Here is a 20,946-nt window from a genome sequence, read left to right on the forward strand (position 1 = left end):
CCAAACTTAAAAGATCTAATTCTAAATCATTTTTATACTAGTTTTAAGTCATTTAGGGTGGCTAAGAACTATTTTAACAAGTTTTTCTTTTTATCTCGCAACATCTTCCAACTATCTTCCAACTTCTATATTTGAAATGCCTAATTCAAAATATTTTTTATATTTGTTTTAGGTCGTTTAAGGTGAGATTTTACACGTGCTTTACCTGAGAGTTGTTTTAGATGTTTGTTTGTTTTTTTTTTTTTTTTTTTAAATATTTTTAGGAATCAAAGAGACGAAAAAAACATGACGCATCAAATCGTCAAAATTACAAGCTTTAATACATATATACATAAATAACCTATAACGAGTTTAAAATTTATTTGTGGTTAGGAGAGTGTATATATTATCATTAAATTCTTCAAATAATATTTACATAAATTAGAAGTCTCAATACATTGAGGTATTCTTTATATTTTTTTCCATCTCTCATCCCATACTCCACCATAACCTGGGTTGTCCTTAAATTATAAGAAGTCCTTATTTCCTGCAAAAATTTAAAAGAAAAACAATTTTAATTTGGGTTGCGGGATACTAACGAGATTAAAAAAAAAATACTTAAGAACGTACTAAATCATGTGTAAAATCATCCTAAATTACATCTAAATCACCTACAATTAATGTAAAATTTATTTGAATTAGCTAGAAATTTCAAGTTTAGAAGTTGTGAGATGTTTGCGAGATAAGAAAACAATACCTAAAAACATATTAAAACATGTGCAAAACCACCCTAAATCACCTAAAACAAGTAGAAAATTGATCTGGGCATTGTAAGATAGTTGTGAGATGGTTGCGAGATAAAGGGCAGTAGTTAAAAACTTGCTAAAACATATGTAAAACCACCCTCATTCACCTAAAACGAATATAAAATTGATTTCAAGTTAGGGATTTCAGTTTTTTAAGTTGTGAAATGTTTGCAAAATATTTGTGAGATGGTTGCGAGATAAAAAAACAGTAACTAAGAACTTGCTAAAACATATGTAAAACCACCCTAAGTCACCTCTCAATCACCTAAAACAAGTATAAAATTGATTTGGGGTTAGGAATTTTAGTTTTTACAGTTGCAAGATGTTTGCAAGATATATGCGAGATAAAAATAATAACTAAAAACTTGCTAAAACATATGTAAAACCACCATAAATCACCTAAAACAAATACAAAGTTGATTTGAAGTTAGGCATTTTAATTTTTGAAGTTACCAGATGTTGCAAAATGGTTGTGAGATGAAAACAAATAACTACAACTCTTGCTAAGATATACGTAAAACCACCCTAAATCACCTCTCAATCACCTAAAACAAATATAAATTTGATTTTAGGATAGACATTTTAATTTTTGAAATTTTGAGATGTTTTCGAGATGGTTGCGAGATTTTTTTTTTTTTTTTTTTAAAGTAACTAAAAACTTGTTAAAACATATGTAAAATCACCCTAAATCACCTCTCAATCACTCAAAACTAGGGGTGTTCAAAAAACTCGATGACCCGAAAAAATCGATCAATCCAACCCAACTCGTGCGGTTTGGGTTGGGTTATCAACTCATTTGTGTTGGGTTGGGTTCAAATAAATAAAAAATTTATAAGTTAGGTTGGTTCATGGATTCATCTAATATGACCCAAACTAACCCGAATTTATTATTAACTTTGAAATTTTTTTTGTTACTTATAACACGATTGTTTATACATATATTGATTTTGATTTCATTTAATTCCAATATTTTTTAAATAATTTATTTATCAACAAATCTTAAATGTAGTTTCTTTACACTTTAGAAAGAAAATTTTCAATATATGAATTGAAATTGAGTTGTTAATCTTAATTCAATATATAAAAATAATTAAACTAAATGTTTTACATATTTACGTTTTGCTTTTTTTTATAACAAAATTTTAAATAAATGATCCGATTAATCCGAACCAATCCAACCCAAATATTTCATGGTTAGGTTGAGTTTGCTTCATTTTTTAATAAGGGTTATTTGGGTTGAAGAAATTTGCCACCGAAACAATTGGGTTTGGTCTAAAAAGTCTTTCAATCTAACCAACCCAATCCATGAACACCCCTACTTAAAACAAGTATAAAATTGAGGCATTTTAATTTGTGAAGTTGTGAGATGACTGTGAGATTAAAAAAAAAAAAAAAGCTAAATTATATGTAAAACCACCCTAAATTACCTCTAGAATACCTAAAACAAGCATGAAATTGATTTTGAGTTGGACATTTCAACTTTTGAAGTTGCGAGCTAGGTGAGAGATGTTTGTGAGATAAAAAAAAAAAAAAAACAATAGTTAAAAACTCCATAAAACAAGTGTAAAACCATCCTAAACCACCTAAAGCAATTATAGAATTAACTTGGAGTTGGACATTTAAAGTTTAAAAGCTGCAAGATGTTTGCGAGATTAAAAAAAAAAAGTTTAAAACTTGATAAAAATATGTGTAAAACTACCATAAATCATTTATAAGTATAAATTGATTTGAAGTTGTACATTTCAAGTTTGGAAGTTGCACGAAGAAGAGAAAAAATTTAACCAAACTCAACTTACATCAACATAAGAATAAAAATAGAGGACCAAAAGATTTGTAACAATAAAAAGTAATCATGAAATTGACCAAAAAAAAAAATGAAATTGAGAGAATGTTGAAGTTGCTAACAATCTTAAGACATGATAAGAGAGCTTAATGGAACAGAAGTTGGAGAAAAGTTGGAGAAAAATATGAGAAAAAGGAGGAGAGGAATTAAAGAAATTTGGGAGAAAAGAGAATAAAAAGTGTTCTCTCATTTAAGGGTAATATGAACATTTTACATCTTAATTGTCCTAAAAGTTTTTTTTTAAAAAAAAAAAAAAAAAAAAGTAATCCCAAAATCCTTAACACCCTAAAATGTGTCCCATTTTTAGCAATTTTCCAACAAATTTGGGATGGATTTTCAACGGGTTAAAAATCATTTTTTTACTCCATTTCTATAAACTAACAATGATTTGTAACGGCTATATTTTTTATTTTGTATAAATTTAGTCTCTAAATTTTATTATGTAACAATTTAGTCCTTATACTTTACCATTTGTAACGATTTAATTTATATTGTAGAAATAAGTGTTAAGATTTAATGAGATTTCTTGCATGAATAAACCAATAAACTAACTAAAGACTCAATATTTGTATGCAATACAAAATCGACATCATAAAGTAATAAAAATTGACATATAATTTTGATGAATTTTTTCGAACTAAATTGTTACAAATTTGAAAATACAAGAACAAAATACAGTGATTAGATCATTACAAATCAAAGTTCAAGGACTAAATCGTTAATTTCATAAAAATTTAAAAACCAAAAATGCTTTTCAACCCATGTTCGATTTAGATGTTGCAAGTCCACGACCATCTCCAATTACCCAACGGCAGGGACTATTGACTCCCATGGCAACTGCAACGATAACAATGAAGCATGGGAAGACTCGCAACGACTTTTTGTAAATATCTTTCAACATAAAATTTGTAATCTTTACCTTTAACACATCATGACACGTTTATATGCATGTTTTAGGTATACTACGTGTGTCACAAGGTTATTGGGTTTAGTGGAGAAACTCTTGATTTTTTTTCTTTTGCCCATTTTTATATGATGGTTATGTAGTTATATTAGGTATTTTCAATCTTTTAATTGAATTATGATTAATAAAATAATAAAATTATGAAATAATATTAGGATTTGATTTAAAACATAATCAAATTAATCTCTCGTTTGATAACCATTTAGTTTTTTAAAATTAAACCTCCAAACACCCCTTCCTCCTCTAAATTTCTTGTTTTGTTAACAACTTTTTACCTATGTTTTAATTCCACTCATGTACTTAAGAAAAATACAAACCATTGTAAAAAAAAAAATGAGAGAATAAGTTTAATTTTCAAAACAAACAAAATAGTTACGAAATGGGATCTTAGTTGTCTAAATTCATGTAGAATATATTAGGATTTGATCCGAATTCAGTCATTATAACAAAATAATATTAGAATTTGATCATGATTCACTTATAATAATCAAATTAATCATAATTAAGTTATCATAATAAAATAATATTAGGATTTGGTAAATGCATTGGGATTAATGTTTCATTTAATAATCATTTGATTTTTTTTAAAAAAAAAAATTAATCTATAAATACTACTTTCGTCTTTTAGATTTTATCTACATGTTGGAGTGTTTTCAAAATAAAAGCAAGTTTTTTAAAACTAAAAAAAAAAGTTTTCAAAAACTTGATTCTATATATAAAAATTGGCCTAGAATTTAAATTATCTAAATCAAAAATATAATTTGAATCAAAATACAATCAAATTAGGATGTGAAATCAAAATTTTCTCTATAAATTACTAAATCAAACCTCCATTTTTTCACTCAAATATATTTTCTTTCTATTGAGTTAGCTTTTATCTTCTAGAATTGTTTTTTTTTTCCAATGATAAAAAGTAAACATTCTCTAATTTTATTTTCTATGAAAATATAGATAACTAGAATCGTTAGATGCCCAAAAATACAGATGTTTCACATCCTTAGATGATCATGTTTGTTTTATAGGAATATTTTTTAAGATATCTTGGAGTACTTGGATAACTATGTTTGTTTTCTATGATTTCTAATAAGAAATGTCTTAAATTTTTACATGATGTTCCAAGAATGCCCTTGCAGTCATTCATTAATTTATAATTAATATAATATAATTTGAATTTATATAGCATATTTATTTTCATTAATTTGAATTTCTTTTTAAATTAATATAGATTTATTATATATTGGTTATTCTTCTCGACAAAATAATATATATTAGTTTAAGATCTTTTTATAAAATAAATATTAATTTGAACTTGAATTTGAATATCTTTCTAAAAAGAACAACTATATTATAACTAAAAGAGTGAAATACATAGTTTATAGTATTTATTTTAATTAGGATGGCATCAAAAACTTTCGAGATGTCTTCCGTAAGTGCATCCTAGAATGTCTGGGAATCTCAAGATGTCAGGACATCTTACATTATCGCAAAACAAAGTAATCAAGATGTCAACTTCATGGAAATCATGGATTCCCACGAAACAAATGACCATTTAGGTTTGTTTTCTAGTTATAGATGTAGTAATCTATTCCAATTTCCCATAGTTATCTTCTGACGTTTTTGTTTTTTTTTTTTTTTTTTCCATTTTTTCCCTTCTTGCATGTATCTACCTTACAATTAGGACAAACTTTATTTTATTGAAATTAAAGTTTTTACAAATATTTTGTTGGGGGAAATGGTGGTATATAGAACTGATTACACCTCAATTACTAGAAATAATACACCCAATGTATAATATTCAAACTCAAACGAAAGTCAGATGGTGTAACGAGGCTTAGATATGAAAATAACCAAAGATTTGAAAGAACTTCAAACCTTTGGAGACTTAGAAAGTAATCGAGAAACGCTTCTGGTAAGCGTTATCCTGAAGACAATTATTTGCTCTACACAGCCCGCAAGTAGACGACAACAATCATCTCAACAGGATACAACGACTAACTTCGATAGAACTACAACCTCAAACTACTCAGATTTGGCAGAACTCTTGGATACTTGCTCTCAACTCAACTCCAGAACAAAAGAAAGAAAGAAAGAAATGAGAGAACTCTTCAATTTGGAATAAGATGTTGCAAATGAAGAACCAAGTTGCTATTTATAGGCTAAGAACTTAGTAACTCTCCAGATTAAAAAAATAAAATCAAATAAATACAAAAATTGAAACATTTATTAAAATTAACTCAGTTGAGTTGTTACCTGACTAAAATTAAACATAACTCGTTCACATTGAAAAAAACTACAATTTTAACTTTCATACATATTAAATTTTTACATGAAACATCATTTTAATTTGAAATTTCAATTCAATTCGAAAGTTTCTAAATAATGAGTTTAATTTTCACAATTAAATTTATTTTATGTTTTGAAACTTCACCAAACTTTCACTTTCTTTCACTATATAAATTCAACAATCCCCCACATGAAAGAAAGTGAGAAAAATCTAACAAAGCCGTTGAGAGCAAAAAGACAAGCTATGCATTAGAAGAAGTTTCTTCTAAACTTCCACCTTCCTTAGTGAATATCCATCGAATTTACCGAAGAAATAGTGTGACTAAGCTCTGAAACTATCCTTCTCATCAGTGAATTGAGACAACACATATCACACACAACTCGTCTTGTATCTTTGAGTTCTATACGTTTGTGTCCATTTTGTTTATGGACAAAATCCTAAATTCATGAGAGCTTTAGAGAACATAAGTCGTTTGAAAAGTTGTCATAGAAGCGATCCCACTTCTACTCTCATATAGGTAATATTGATTAAGAGCATCATGTCACTACTTCTCTTGTAAAACAAGATATCAATATAACCTTAACATCAATAGATCACACACTCAAGAACATCATAGAAATGGGAATAAACTATAAGTTTCTTAGTGTGTCAATTATGAATTATCCTACTAGTTTGACTATTAAACCTCGATCTTAAGGATCTCCAGTCAACTAGACTAGGTTACCACCAGATAACTCATTTCATAGGCTTTAGCCTCATTTTCCTCGATGTATATTTGACTTGCTCTCTTGAAAATCCTTTCGTCAAAGGATCTGCAATATTCTCTTTCGACTTCACATAATTAAAAGAAATTAGTCCATTAAAAAGCAATTGCCTTATCGAATTATGCATGCGTCTAATATGTCATGACTTGCCATTATAGACATTATTCTTGGCTCTCATATAAGCCACTAAATTGTCACAATAAACACATATTGCACTTATAGGCTTTGGCCACAATGGAATATCTTCAAGAAAATTTCTAAGTCATTCAGCTTTTTCGTCTTCTTTATCTATTGGGGTTGATGCCCTAAATCTTGTTTAAGTGATAACCTAAATGGTCTGTAGTAGATGGATAAATATGGGTACCTTATCCTTGTGATACTACGAGTATGACTCACTTTGTAGGTGTTACAATTGTTGTAAAGTGCTAAAAATGATCTAATCCTGATCATTCATGTATTAGACGTGCGAGCGAAGATATTTTATACAAAAGAGTTTGTATAAGACCTGACCACGAAATGTTCAGTCTCATTATATAACACTATTCATAATAGAAACTTACATTTCACCAGGATGACCATAGGTAACATGACCTAAATCCTACGTGAGTTGTGAACTCCTGCCTATGAGAGTGGTCCTTTGATTTGTATGGGTGAGAGTGGCCAGATTACCGACTCAACAAGCCTACCATTTTGGGGAGTGGGAGTTGGGAACACAGCTACCCAAGAAGGAATTAACTCCTTCCCAGAGGTCGGGGTAAGTAGATAAATTTCTCCCTTAAGGGTTGATTCTGGGGCTTGAACAATGTGGCGTCACACCCTTTTCTTGCCTGAGAGGGGTTTAATCATAATTGAACTATGATCTATTGTTCATTAGAGGGATCAGTGGTACTTAATGAGTTAGATGTAACTATAGGGGTAAAACGGTAATTTTGGCCTAGCTGTACTTACAAACGATTTGTAAAGGATTATCATACTACTGATTGGTTATATCTAATGGACATAGAAATATACCTGTAGTGCGAAAAGTGTAGCTGTCAGTCTTTAGTGGAGTGCCCGACAGTTAACAGAAGATGAATAATTTAATTAAAGAGTTTGATTAATTATTCATGTACCATTGGAGCTTAGCTCAATAGGATTAAATGAGAATCAATTTTTTGATTAATTTGAATTATTCAAATTAATAGAGGGATTTAATTATATATGATATAATTAAGTTATTTTAATCATATGTGATATAATTATTATAATCTATTTGATACGTTATAGCTTAATTGAGAAGAAATAAATATTTGAATAAGATTCAAATATTATTAATATGAATTGGATTCATAATTGTTAAATTTAATATAAATGTGAGTTATACTAAATGCCATATAAGAGAGAGGAGAAATTATAGGTTATATTGTATGTGATATAATATTAAATCTATAGGTTATATGTTATATTTGATATAACATATAATTTAATATATATATATATACAATATGATAAGTTAGTTATCATATTGTATATTTATATTTATTAAATATCATTTTTATTTTATTTTTAAATAAAAATGAAGGAGGGAGTTACGACTCTCTCCCCCCTCTTTTCTCTCCACCCACGTAACTGGTGATTGTGGTATTTTGGTTTTTTAAATGACAGAAGAGAGTCATTCTTCTACAATCTGTTCTTCGATTTTGACAATGAGAGAAAAATAGAAAAGTTCTGTGTGCGAGTTTGAGTTATTGGTGAACAATTTCAAACCTTCCTCCTTACTACTAAAATTCCCTCGTTTCAAAATAGCCAAAGCCTACCATTCTTGAGTTCTCTACTTGAGAATACCAAGGAAATCTTTGTGGTAGCATTCGTGCTCTTGATTGAGGTTTTCTTGAAGAAAGTTTTCAAGGTGTTTGTGTACTGTTCAAGGGCTTCTTGAAGAAAAGTCTTCAAATGTAAGGTTTCTAAAACCTATTTATATAGCATGTTGTAATTTATGTAAATGCATATCTTGTTCATGATTTACTGTAAAATTTACATTCAATGAAAAATGAGATTTGAGACGATCTTTCTTCCGCTCACAATTCCCTTCAATTTGGGATCCTTCAATTGGTATCAAATCCAGATTTCTGGTTTACTGATCCCAAATTCCATTTTTTTTTTTGTTGAATCGATTTTACAGTGATGGTGGGTTTTACTCTTTCTACATTCTGTTTAAAGTTCATGCGATTAATGTTTTTTAATGTGGTTTTATTGATGGATGTTTTGAAATAGGTACTTAGTTTTAAGGCTTAATTTCGTTTACAAATTTGGTTCGTAAATGCCCCTGTTTTGGGCATAATTATGCTATAGAGTTTGCAATTCATTGTTTTGAATCGCTTATGCTTTTCCCGGGGACCTCCAAAGAAGAAAAGAAGAAGACAAAGCAGTTCTACAAGACCGTGTAGATATAGCTACACGATTGTGTGGCTAATGCTACAAGATCATGTAGATTCTGCTACACGATCGTGTAACATTTGCTGTAAGATTGCACAACAAGTTTGCTACACGATTACTGTAGAGAGTTCGTTGAAGTACTGTTTGGTTCAAGCGGTTCAAGGTCTGGTTCACCTGTTTAAAACCAGATGACTCTTTCTCATGTAATAGTTAGCCTTTTAAGTTTTCTTTTAGGTGTTCTATCCCGGTCCATCGACTGTTTATATTAAATATACATGTGATGTATGTTTTATCTTATATGTCATATTGTATGTCAAATAGTTTTAAAACTCACCATAGGTTATGCATTTATATTCATGCATTATTTTATATTATAAGTGTTATAATATATATTAATATGCATGATTTAAATTATTTAGCATGCTCATGCATCATATAGTATATGTATGCATGTACTCTAGCATATCCATGCATCATTTATATTATAATTGTTATAATATATAGTTGAATGTATGTATGGAAAATATGCTATAGTATTATTCATTACCTAGTTATATAATAGCTATATATGTTAGTAATGAATGGAGATTGCATGAAGCATGATATTACCTTAGGTTAATTTATAATGTTATGATTAACTAAAGTATGCCAAGCATGCAATGGATGTTTTAATTATTTCATTTATTTATAATCGTTATAACTAAATGAAATTAGAATTAAAACCAATAATTAAGAGTTGCATGCAAACCTTAGGCTATACTCATTTTAAAAATTGTTTTAAAATATGATTGATATAGACCTTCACATGTCTGATGAGATTAGAAATCTTAGTTTAATCATTTAATCGATTTAATCGATTTAATAGGATTAAATTGATTCTTAATAAAAGATTAAATATGTAACAAATGTACCTATAATCGACCTTTTGTCTAAGGCGGGTTCTGGCTAGGCTGGGGTACTTAAGTTGATGGAAACATTACACCCCTACTTGGGAACCTACCTGGAAAGGTGAATTAGATAGATTTGTTACATGCATGCAAGTTTGATCAAAGTCTATAAAAGAGTTTAATGAGACTTCAATCAAAATTGTTTAATCATTAAAGAAAAGCGTTGTTTTTTTAGCTAATTAAACAAACACTTGGATAAAAATCAGTAGCTAGATTTTTCCTAAGTTAATTAATCCTAGATAAAACACTCAATGGGAGGAAAATGAGATATATGATACTTTATTTTATCCTCTACACATTTCTCCTTGTAAATTCACATTGTGAGATCTACTCTCTGCCTCGAGGTACCATGGGTGTCCCTCTATGAATGAAATTTGGGTAGGTCAATAACAAGGTGAATGGAGAAAATGGGACCAGGACGTGTGACAGCACATCCCTCGGTCTCTCTAATTAGGTTAAATAAAATTTCATGCATCGCCTCATAGCATCGTGGATGTCCCCTAAAGGATGACAATATTGCATGACACTTTATTCAATCTCCAAAAGTGGATAGGGTTGCTTTAGTTTCATGTCCCAATCAGTTTTTCCCTACGGTTACCTTATTGGGGCGGAACTCTAGAACTTAAAATGAGGGGTTACATTTACACAGAATTGTTAAGGATTTAACAAATTATGGACCGAACAATGGTGACTGTTAGTTACAGTGACAAGATGTTGTTTCTGTCTAATGGTTGAGAATGTCTCGGTTCAGTGAAGGAGTACTTGATCACCCTACGATAACTTTTGTCCTACCTCAATGAAACATCATTGCAAAATAGATATAACTTAGGGTATATTAGACTATTTTGCTAAAAATCTGATTGGCTATCATAAGTGGTTTAATGCAAGTAGACTAAATGTAAATAGTTTGTTCTTTTTCAGTAAATTCTTTAACATGGCTACCACTACTTTAAATTTACTCGCCACGGAAATTAAGGGTGAAAATTACGCTAGTTGGAAAAATACAATCAACACAATACTGATTATCGATGATCTTCGTTTTGTCCTAATAGAGAATCATCCTCCAATTCCAGCTCACAATGCTCCTCAAAGCATTTGGGAAGTATACGAGCATTGGACACAGGCAAACAAAAAGGCCCGAGCATATATCTTGGCTAGTCTTAATGAAGTCTTGGCTAAGAAGCATGAGCCCATGCTCACAGCTCGTGAGATCATGGAGTTCTTGAGGGGAATGTTCGGACAGTCGTCTACACAACTCAATCATGATGCTCTTAAACACATCTTCAATGCCCATATGCAAGAAGGGGCATTTGTTCGAGAACATGTTCTCAACATGATGATCTACTTCAACATGGCAGAGATGAATGAGTCTAGCATCGATGAAGCCAGTCAGGTTAGCTTCATTTTGGAATCTTTACATGAAAGTTTCCTACATTTCCGTAGCAATACTGTTTTGAACAGGATTGATTACAACCTGACCACTCTGCTCAATGAGCTACAGACCTTCCAATCCTTGATAAAAAGCAAGGAACAAAAGGGTGAAGCAAATGTTGCTTCATCTTCTAAAAAGTTCCATAAAGGTTTGACCTCAAAATCTAAATTTATACCTTCTTCCTTCGGCACCAAAAAGTGAAAAAAGAAGAAGAGTGGAAAGGGGAAAGCTAACTCTGTAGTTGATACTCAAAGGGGTAGAAAATTCATCAAGGCTGCAAAGGGAATATGTTTTCATTGCAACCAAGATGGTCATTGGAAGAGGAACTGCCCCAAATACCTGGCAGAAAAGAAGAAGGTCAAACAAGGTAAATATGATTTACTTTTACTGGAAGCCTGTTTAATGGAGAATGATAATTCTACCTAGATTATAGACTCTGGGGCCACTAACCATGTTTGTTTTTCATTTTAGAGAATTAGTTCCTAGCGACAACTAGATGCTGGTGAGATGACAATGCGGGTTGGAACTGGGTACGTCGTCTCGGCTGTAGTGGGAGGTCTTTGGTTAACTTTACAACATAAATTTCTTATTTTAGAAAATGTTTATGTAGTTCTTGATTCAAAAAGGAACCTTGTATCTGTAAAGTGGTTGCTTGAACATTCATATTGTATCAACTTCATTGTAAATAAAGTGTTTATTTCCAAAAATGGTATTGATATTAGTTCTGCAAAACTGGAAAATAATCTTTATGTGCTAAGACCGTTAGCATCTAACACCCACCATAACATAGAAATATTTAAGACAGCAGTAATTCAACAAAAAAGACTTAAAATTTCTCCTAAAGAAAATGTCCAAATTTGGCACCTGAGACTAGGACACATCAATCTCAATAGGATTGAGAGGTTGGTGAAGAATGGACTTCTAAGTGAGTTAGAAGAAAATTCTTTACCTGTGTGTGAGTCATGCCTTGAAGACAAGATGACTAAGAGATCTTTTACTGAAAAGGGTCATAGGGCCAAAGAACCTTTAGAGCTAGTACATTCAGACCTTTGTGGTTCAATGAGTGTAAAAGCTATGGAAGGTTATGAATATTTCATCACTTTTACTAATGATTATTCAAGATATGGGTACATTTATTTAATGCAACATAAGTCTGAATCTTTTCAAAAGTTCAAAGAATTCAAGGCTGAAGTTGGAAATGCATTAAACAGAACGATTAAAACATTTTGATCTAATCAGGGTGGAGAGTTTATGGATTTAACATTCCAGAACTATTTGACTAAACATGGAATAGTATCCTAACTCTTAACACCTGGTACACCTCAGCAAAATGGTGTATCAGAAAGAAGAAATTGAACTCTGTTGGACATGGTTCAGTCTATGATGAGTTACGCTTCCTAACCTGACTTGTTTTGGGGTTATGCAGTAGAGACTGCAACGTACATCTTGAACTGCGTTCCTTCCAAGAGTGGTTCTAGCACACCTTTGAAGTTATGGATGGACGTGAAGCTAGTTTATGTCATTTCAAAATCTAGGGTTTTCTAGTACATATGCTTGAGGCTAATCCTAAGAAATTGGAAACACGTTCAAGATTGTGCTTATTTGTAGGCTACCCCAAAGGGACGAGAGGTGGTTACTTCTTTGATCCTTAATAAAACAAAGTGTTTGTATCGACAAATGCTACTTTTCTTGAAGAATACTACATAAGGGAGCACAAGCCCAAAAGTAAAATTATGTTGAATGAAATTTCCAAAGAAACTACTGAATTTTCAACAAGAGTTGTTGAAGAACCTAGTACCTCAACAAGAGTTATTGAAGTAGGATCATCTAGTAGATCAAATCCACCTCAAGTGTTGAGGGAACCTCAACGTAGTGGGAGGGTTGCGAACCCACTTGTTTGCTATATGGGTTTAATAGAAATCCTGATTATGGTAGTTGATGGTGAAGTTTAGGATCTATTATCTTATAAGAAGGCAATGGAGGATATTGACAAAGATGAATGGATTAAAGCAATAGATCTCGAAATGGAGTCTAAGTACTTCAATTCCATATGGGATCTTGTAGATCAACCTGATGGAGTTAAACCTATAGGTTGTAAATGGATCTACAAGAGTAAATAGGGTTCTGATGGGAAGGTGCAAACCTTCAAAGCTAGACTGGTGGCAAAGGGTTATACCTACGTTGAGAGAGTTGACTATGAGGAGACTTTCTCACCTGTTGACATGCTTAAGTCTATCTGAATCCTTTTGTCCATTGCCTCATATTATGACTATGAAATTTGGCAGATGGACATCAAAACTGCCTTTCTAAACGGCAATCATGAGGAGATTATTTACATGGAGCAACTCGAGGGATTCATAACCCAAGGTCAAGAGCAAAAGGTTTGCAAGCTTAATCGGTCCATTTATAGACTGAAGCAAGCTTCTCGATCTTGGAACATAAGGTTTGATATCGTGATCAAATCTTATAGCTTTGATCAAAACGTTGATGAGCCTTGTGTATACAAGAAGTGTTGAGGTTTGTGCCCTAAAGTCTCGTGTCCAATAGTTTGTAAACAACTTTGTACGAACACTTGTGATGTATAATATAAATGATATTTACTTCACTACTTGACTTTGCACATTTAGATGCTTTTTATTTTATCACAAACCAATAAACTTAATATCTCTAGTTATCTGTATGTAACTTAAGCATGTATGTGGTGACATACAAGTGGATCATGTCTTGAGTGATAATCAAAATGGTCTGTAGTATATGAATACAAGAGGGAAACCTTATCCTGGTAACGCTACGGATGTGGTTCGCTTTATGGAATGGTCACAAGTGTTGTAACTTGTCACAGATGGTCTGATCCTGATCATTCGTGTGGGGGACATGCGAACGGGGGTGTCCTATACAAAGAGTTTGTATAAAACCTGAGCACGAAGTGTTAACATTTCGTTATATAACACCGTTCATGACTGAGACTTCACTTCACTAGAATGACCAGAGGTAACATGACCTCAATCCTGAGTGAGTTGGGAACTTTTATCATTGAGGGCGGTTCTTTGATTTGCATAGTTGTGAGGGCCCAGAACGCCGACTCAAACTTACCATTTTGGGGACTCGTCTAATTTGGGAGCTAGGAACTCAGCTTCACAAGATGGAGTTCACTCCTTCCTCAAAGTAGGGGTAAGTAGATAGATTACTCTCTTAAGGGTAGATCCCGGGGCTTGAACGATGTGGTGCCACGCACTTTCTCATGGCCCGAGAGGTGTTCACACATAATAGGACTATGTTGTATTGTTCATTTGAGGGATCAGTTGTACTTAAGGAGGAAGATGTAATTATAAGGGCAAAATGGTAAATTGGCTTGCTGTAATTACGAGCATCTGTTAAGGGTCATCGTACTGATAATTGGTTATATCCAATGAACATAGAAATATATCTATGGCAAGAAGAGTTCAACTATCGGTCTTTAATTGAATACTTGGCAGTTAATGGATGGTGGATATCGTGACTAAAGAGTTTAGTCACCTATTCACACACCGTTGGAGGTTCGAGCCATAGGTCTATAAGGTTCCCTTGGTAACTTGGATACAAGTTGAGAATCGATTTTTGGGTCGGTTTGAAATGTTCAAATTGACAAGAGGGAGTTCGATTATATATGATATAATTGAACGAGTTAATTAAATATGATATAATTAACTTTATGTATAAGATATATTAATTTGGAGGAAATTGGATATAAATATGATTTATATCTAGTAGAGGAAAATATTATAATTAATATATGATATTAATTTATATGTTATGAATATGAAAAGATCACATTCATTGGATAGTTATAAAGGAAATGGGAAGATGCCTCTTCTGTTCTAAATAACGGATGAGTGCATTATAAATAGTAGACGGTGTGTTGATCTCGGCGTGCGCGAACATTGTGAAAAGGTAGTGTCATCGTTTAAAATCAGTGCCTATACGATAGTGACTGCACGATTGCTTACATATACGATATTGCTAACCGATCTCATGCCGATTACACCGTCGCGCGCTATTATCTAAACGATCGTTTACCTTTTTCCTAAGTGATCGTTTAGCTCCCTGTATTTACTGAACGATCGTATAGACGATCACTCAGTTTTTCCCATGCGATCGTTTGAACGATCACTCACCCTTTTTCCTACACGATCGTTTATACGATCGCTGACCTTTTCCTAGACAATCATTTACTTTTCCTACACGATCGTATACTTCACTTAAACGATTAAGCATCTTGTCTATGCGATAGACAACCGCATCTCCCACTTGCTTGATCGTTGTGTACGGTCTCTCTTCCTCCTTTCTTCTACCAAATCTAAACAAAGCCCACACTTTGGATTCTCACTCCAAGAATACTGAGGGCTCTGAGTGGTGTTGTCTTATTCGTTTTCTTCTGTCCGAATGGTGATTGTTCGAGGTAGACAGTTCGACTTCAGACTCGCTGTGAAGAAGAAATCTTCATCTGGTATGATTTCTTGATCTCTTTAGCATTATGAAAGTATGTTTGAATATATATGCAGTAATTATGTCATGATGAATTGGAAAGATCCGCTTCCGCTCGTAGGTACTCTTGAAGTCAACCCTCAGCTATGCAAATATAAGGGCAATCTCGAATAAACAGGAGTTCATAGTTAGCTCAGGATTAAGGTCAAGTTACCTAGGTCATCACTTTGAAATAGTTAGTTTTAAATAGTAAACAACTTTATAAAGTAAGAGTGACTCATTTCGTGGTCCAATCTTGTACAAACTCTTTTGCACAAGGACACCGCCACTTCTCATGTTCAACATGAACGAATTAGGATCACTTTGTTTGTAGTACTTTACAATTCCTTGTAACAACAACAGAGCAGGCCATATTCAATAGTGTTATCAGAATAAGGTACCCAACCTTATCCATGTACTATAGATCATTTTGACTATTTGCTCGAACCTGATCCACCTTTTTGTCTCCACATAAAGTTCAAGTACTCATCCAATAGTCAAGGGACTTTTAGGTTTTTAGATTTCTATTCAATCAATAGATTTATTCAATAAAATCTTTATTGAATTTTCAGAATAAGCTCCATTGTTTACATACCACGAGTTTTAGAACATAAAACCCAACAAAGAGTTGGTTCTGCCTAATGGTTGAAAATTTCTCATTCCAGTGAAAGGACATCCATTCACCCCATCATTGATGTTTTTCTTGCCTCGTTGGGGCATCATTGAAAAATAGAAGTCTTTTCACTTAGGATACTCGGAATCTGTTTTGTTAAAAGTTAATTGGTTAATTAAAATGTGGTTTTTGCAAAGTCTTATAAAAGGTTATTCGTTTTTTTTTTAGTAACGGTTTTTAATGGCATCAGCCACTATCAATTTGCTTAGCACCGAAAAACTGAATGACCAAAACTATTCAAGTTGGAAACATATGCTCATGACGATACTCATCATCGAGAATCTGAAGTTTGTCCTTACGGAGAAATGTTCTCCTATTCCACCTCAGGACACTACTTGAAATGTTCGGGCGGCGTACGAGCATTGGACACGGGCAAATGAGAAGGCTCGAGCCTATATTCTGGCCAGTCTTAGTGACGTGTTGGCCAAGAAACACAAGTCCAAGGTCTCAGCTCATGAGATCATGAAATCCCTGTGAGGAATGTTCGGGCAGTCGTTTGGACAGCTCAAGCATGAGGTTCTAAAACACATCTTTAACTCCAAAATGAAGGATGGCAACTTTGTTCATGAACACGTGCTGAATATGATGGTCCACTTTAACATGGCGGAGATGAATGAGTCTAAAATTGATTAGAGCAGTCAGATTAACATTATCCTACATTCATTGCCGGAGAGCTTCCTCCATTTTGTTAGCAATACGATTCTTAACAAAGTGGAATATTCCCTTACCACTCTCCTCAACGAGTTACAGACTTACCAATTCTTGCTAAAAAGTAAGGAGAAAAATGGAAGTGAGGCAAATGTTGTCTCGTCCTCTAAAAAGTTTTATCAAGGTTCGACCTCAAGAACAAAGTCTGCACCTTCAACTTCTAACTCTGGAAAGGGGAAGAAGAAGAAGGGTGGTAAAGGGAAAGGGAATGCACCTGCTAACCTGCCACCTGTCGCCCAGAATAAACATCCACCACCGGTTGAAAAAGGAAAATGTTTTCACTATAACCAGGATGAACACTAGAAGAGGAATTGTCCTTGTTATCTGAAGGAAAAGAAGGTTACCAAGGCTAAAGCCAAGGCAGACAAACGTAAATATGATTTGCTTGTATTAGAAACTTATTTAGTGGAGAATGATGATTCTGCTTGGATATTAGATTCGGGTGCCACTAATCATGTATGTTCTTCTTTTTAGGGGATTAGATCCTGGCAACAGTTGGAGGCTAGTGAGATGACGATGCGAGTAGGCACTGGACACATCGTCTCAGCTATGGTAGTGGGAGACATCCAGTTTACTTTACAAAATAGGTTTTTTATATTAAAAGATATCTTTGTAGTTCCTGAACTAAAAAGGAACCTTATTTCTGTAAAGTGTCTGTTACAGTACAATTACACTATTTCTTTTAAATTGAATAAAGCGTTTATTCTTAAGGATGGTGTTGAAATTTGTACAGCGAAACTGGAAAATAACTTGTATGTGCTAAGATCTTTAGCCTTAAGTTCCCTCCATAACATAGAGATGTTTAAATCTTTTGTAAATCAATTTAAACTCCAACGAGTTTCTCAAAAAGAAAATGCCCGACTTTGGTACCTTCAATTAGGGCACATCAATCTCAGTAGGATTGAGAGATTGGTGAAGAATGACCTTCTAATCGAGTTAGAGGAAAATTTTTTACCAATGTGTGAATCTTCCCTTGAAGGTAAGATGACTAAACGATCTTTTACTGAAAAAGGTTATCGAGCCAAAGAGCCTCTTGAATTAGTACATTCTGACCTTTGTGGTTCTATGAATGTGCAAGCTCGAGGAGGCTATGAGTACTTTATCAATTTTACTGATGATTACTCGAGATATGGGTATGTCTATCTGATGCAACGAAAGTCTGAATCTTTTGAAAAGTTCAAATTATTTAAGGTTGAAGTTGAAAATGCTTTGGATAGACGAATAAAAACACTTCGATTAGATCGAGGTGGAGAGTTTTCGTATTCTGAGTTCTAGGATTATTTATTAGAACATGGAATCGTTTCCTAACTCTCAGCACCGGGTACACCTCAGCAAAATGGTGTAGCAGAGAGGAGAAACAGAACCTTGTTGGCCATGGTTCGTTCGATGATGAGTTACGATTCCTTACCAGACTCGTTTTGGGGTTTCGTAGTGGAGATTGCGGTATACATTCTCAACTATGTTCCTTCTAAGAGTGTTGCAAGTACACCTCTGGAGTTTGTGGAACGAGCGTAAAGCTAGTTTACGTCACTTCCGCATATAGGGTTGCCCAACACATGTGTTTGAGAAAAATCTCAAGAAGTTGGAATCACGATCGAGGTTGTGCCTCTTTGTAGGTTACTCCAAAGGTACGTGAGGAGGTTACTTTTATGATCCGTCCGAAAACAAGGTGTTTGTTTTCATGAACGCTACTTTCCTGGAGGAGGATCATATCAAGGAGCACAGTCCACGTAGTAAAGTCGTGTTAAGTGAGCTTTCCAAAGAAACTACTGAAACTTCAACAAGAGTTGTTGAAGGACCTGATTCATCAACCAGAATTATTGATGATAGTTCATCTGTTAGGTCAGTTCCACCTCAAGAGTTGAGGGAACCTCAATGCAGTGGGAGGATTACGAACCCGCCTGATTGTTATCTGGATTTCACAGAAATCCTAGCTATAATGACAAATGACGACGTTGAGGATCCGCTGTCCTATAAAAAGGCAATGGAGGATGTTGACAGGAATGAATGGATCAAAGCCATGAATCTCGAGATGGAGTCGATATACTCCAACTCGGTATGGGATCTTGTAGATCATCTAGATGGAGTAAGACCTATAGGTTGTAAATGGATCTACAAGCGCAAACGGGGTACTGATGGGAAAGTGCCAACCTTTAAGGCTCGACTTGTGGCAAAGGGTTATACCCAGGTGGAAGGAGTCGACTATGAGGAGATTTTCTCACTTGTTGCCATGTTAAAGTCGATCTGCATCCTCCTATCCATTGCAACTTATTATAATTATAAGATTTGGCAAATGAACGTCAAGACGGCTTTTCTGAATGACAATCTTGAGGAGACCATTTACATGGTGCAACCCGAAGGATTTATTATCCAAAGTCAAGAGCAAAAAGTGGTCCATTTATGGGCTGAAGCAGGTGTCTCGATCTTGGAATATTCGATTTGATGTTGCGACCAAATCTTATGGCTTTGACCATAACGTTGATGAATCTTTAGAGACAACCGATATTAAAGAGCTTTAATAACACTATCTTTAATGTTGATGCTGCGATCATTCGGTTTGATACTCCTCAATTACTAGAAACAATACAATCAATGTATAATATTCAAATCAAACAAAAGGCAGATGGTGTAATAAGGCTTAGATATGAAAATAGCCAAAGACTTGAAAGAACTTCAAAATCTATGGAGACTCAAAACGTAGTCGAGGCACGCTTCTGGTAAGCGTTGTCCTGAAGAAAATTATTCGCTCTACACAAGTTGTAAGCAGGCTACAACGATCATCTCAGAAAGATAAAATGACTAACTCCGATAGAACTGCAACCTCGAACTACTTGAATCTAGCAGAACTCTTAGATACTTGTTCTTAACTCAACTCAAGAATAAAAGAAAGAAATGAAGAAATGAGAGAGCTCTTCAATTTGGAATGTGATACTACAAATGAAGAACCAAGTTGCTATTTATAGGCTAGCAACTTGGTAACTTTCCAAATTACAAAATAAAATCAAATAAAATACAAAAATTAAAACATTTGACAGATTTAACTCAGTTGAGTTGTTAAATGACAAAAATCAAACATAAATCATCCAAATTGAAAAAACTACAAATTTAACTTTCATACATATTGCACATGAAACATCATTTTAATTTGAAGTTTCAATTCAATTTGAAAGTTTCTAAACAATTATTTTAATCTATTTTATGTTCAAATCTTCACCAAGCTTTCACTTTCTTTCACTATATATATTCAACAGATTTTTCATCGTTTTCTATTAGAAATAGTAGCTAGATTAGTAGGTAAACTAGCGTATAATGTGATGAATTTAAAATTTATGATCTAATTTGATACAGTTGATCCCTTTTTAAAGAAAAATATATGAAAATTAATAAATGAAAAAATATAGGCCATATTCAGTAACCATTTAGTTTTTTTTTTTAAAAAAAAAAATTAAGTCTATTTCATCTACATTTCTTACAAGTTGCATCTTTCTTGAGTACAACAGTTGAATTTTTAGCCAAATTCTAAAAATAAAATAACTTTTTGAAAGCTACTTTTTTTTAGTTCTCAAAATTTGGATTAGTTTTTTAAACCATTGGTGAAGAATAGACAATAAAAGGAAAAAAATTGGAG

The sequence above is a fragment of the Benincasa hispida genome, chromosome 12 (genome assembly GCF_009727055.1).
Source record: "Benincasa hispida cultivar B227 chromosome 12, ASM972705v1, whole genome shotgun sequence".
In the NCBI taxonomy this organism is placed as follows: Eukaryota; Viridiplantae; Streptophyta; class Magnoliopsida; order Cucurbitales; family Cucurbitaceae; genus Benincasa; species Benincasa hispida.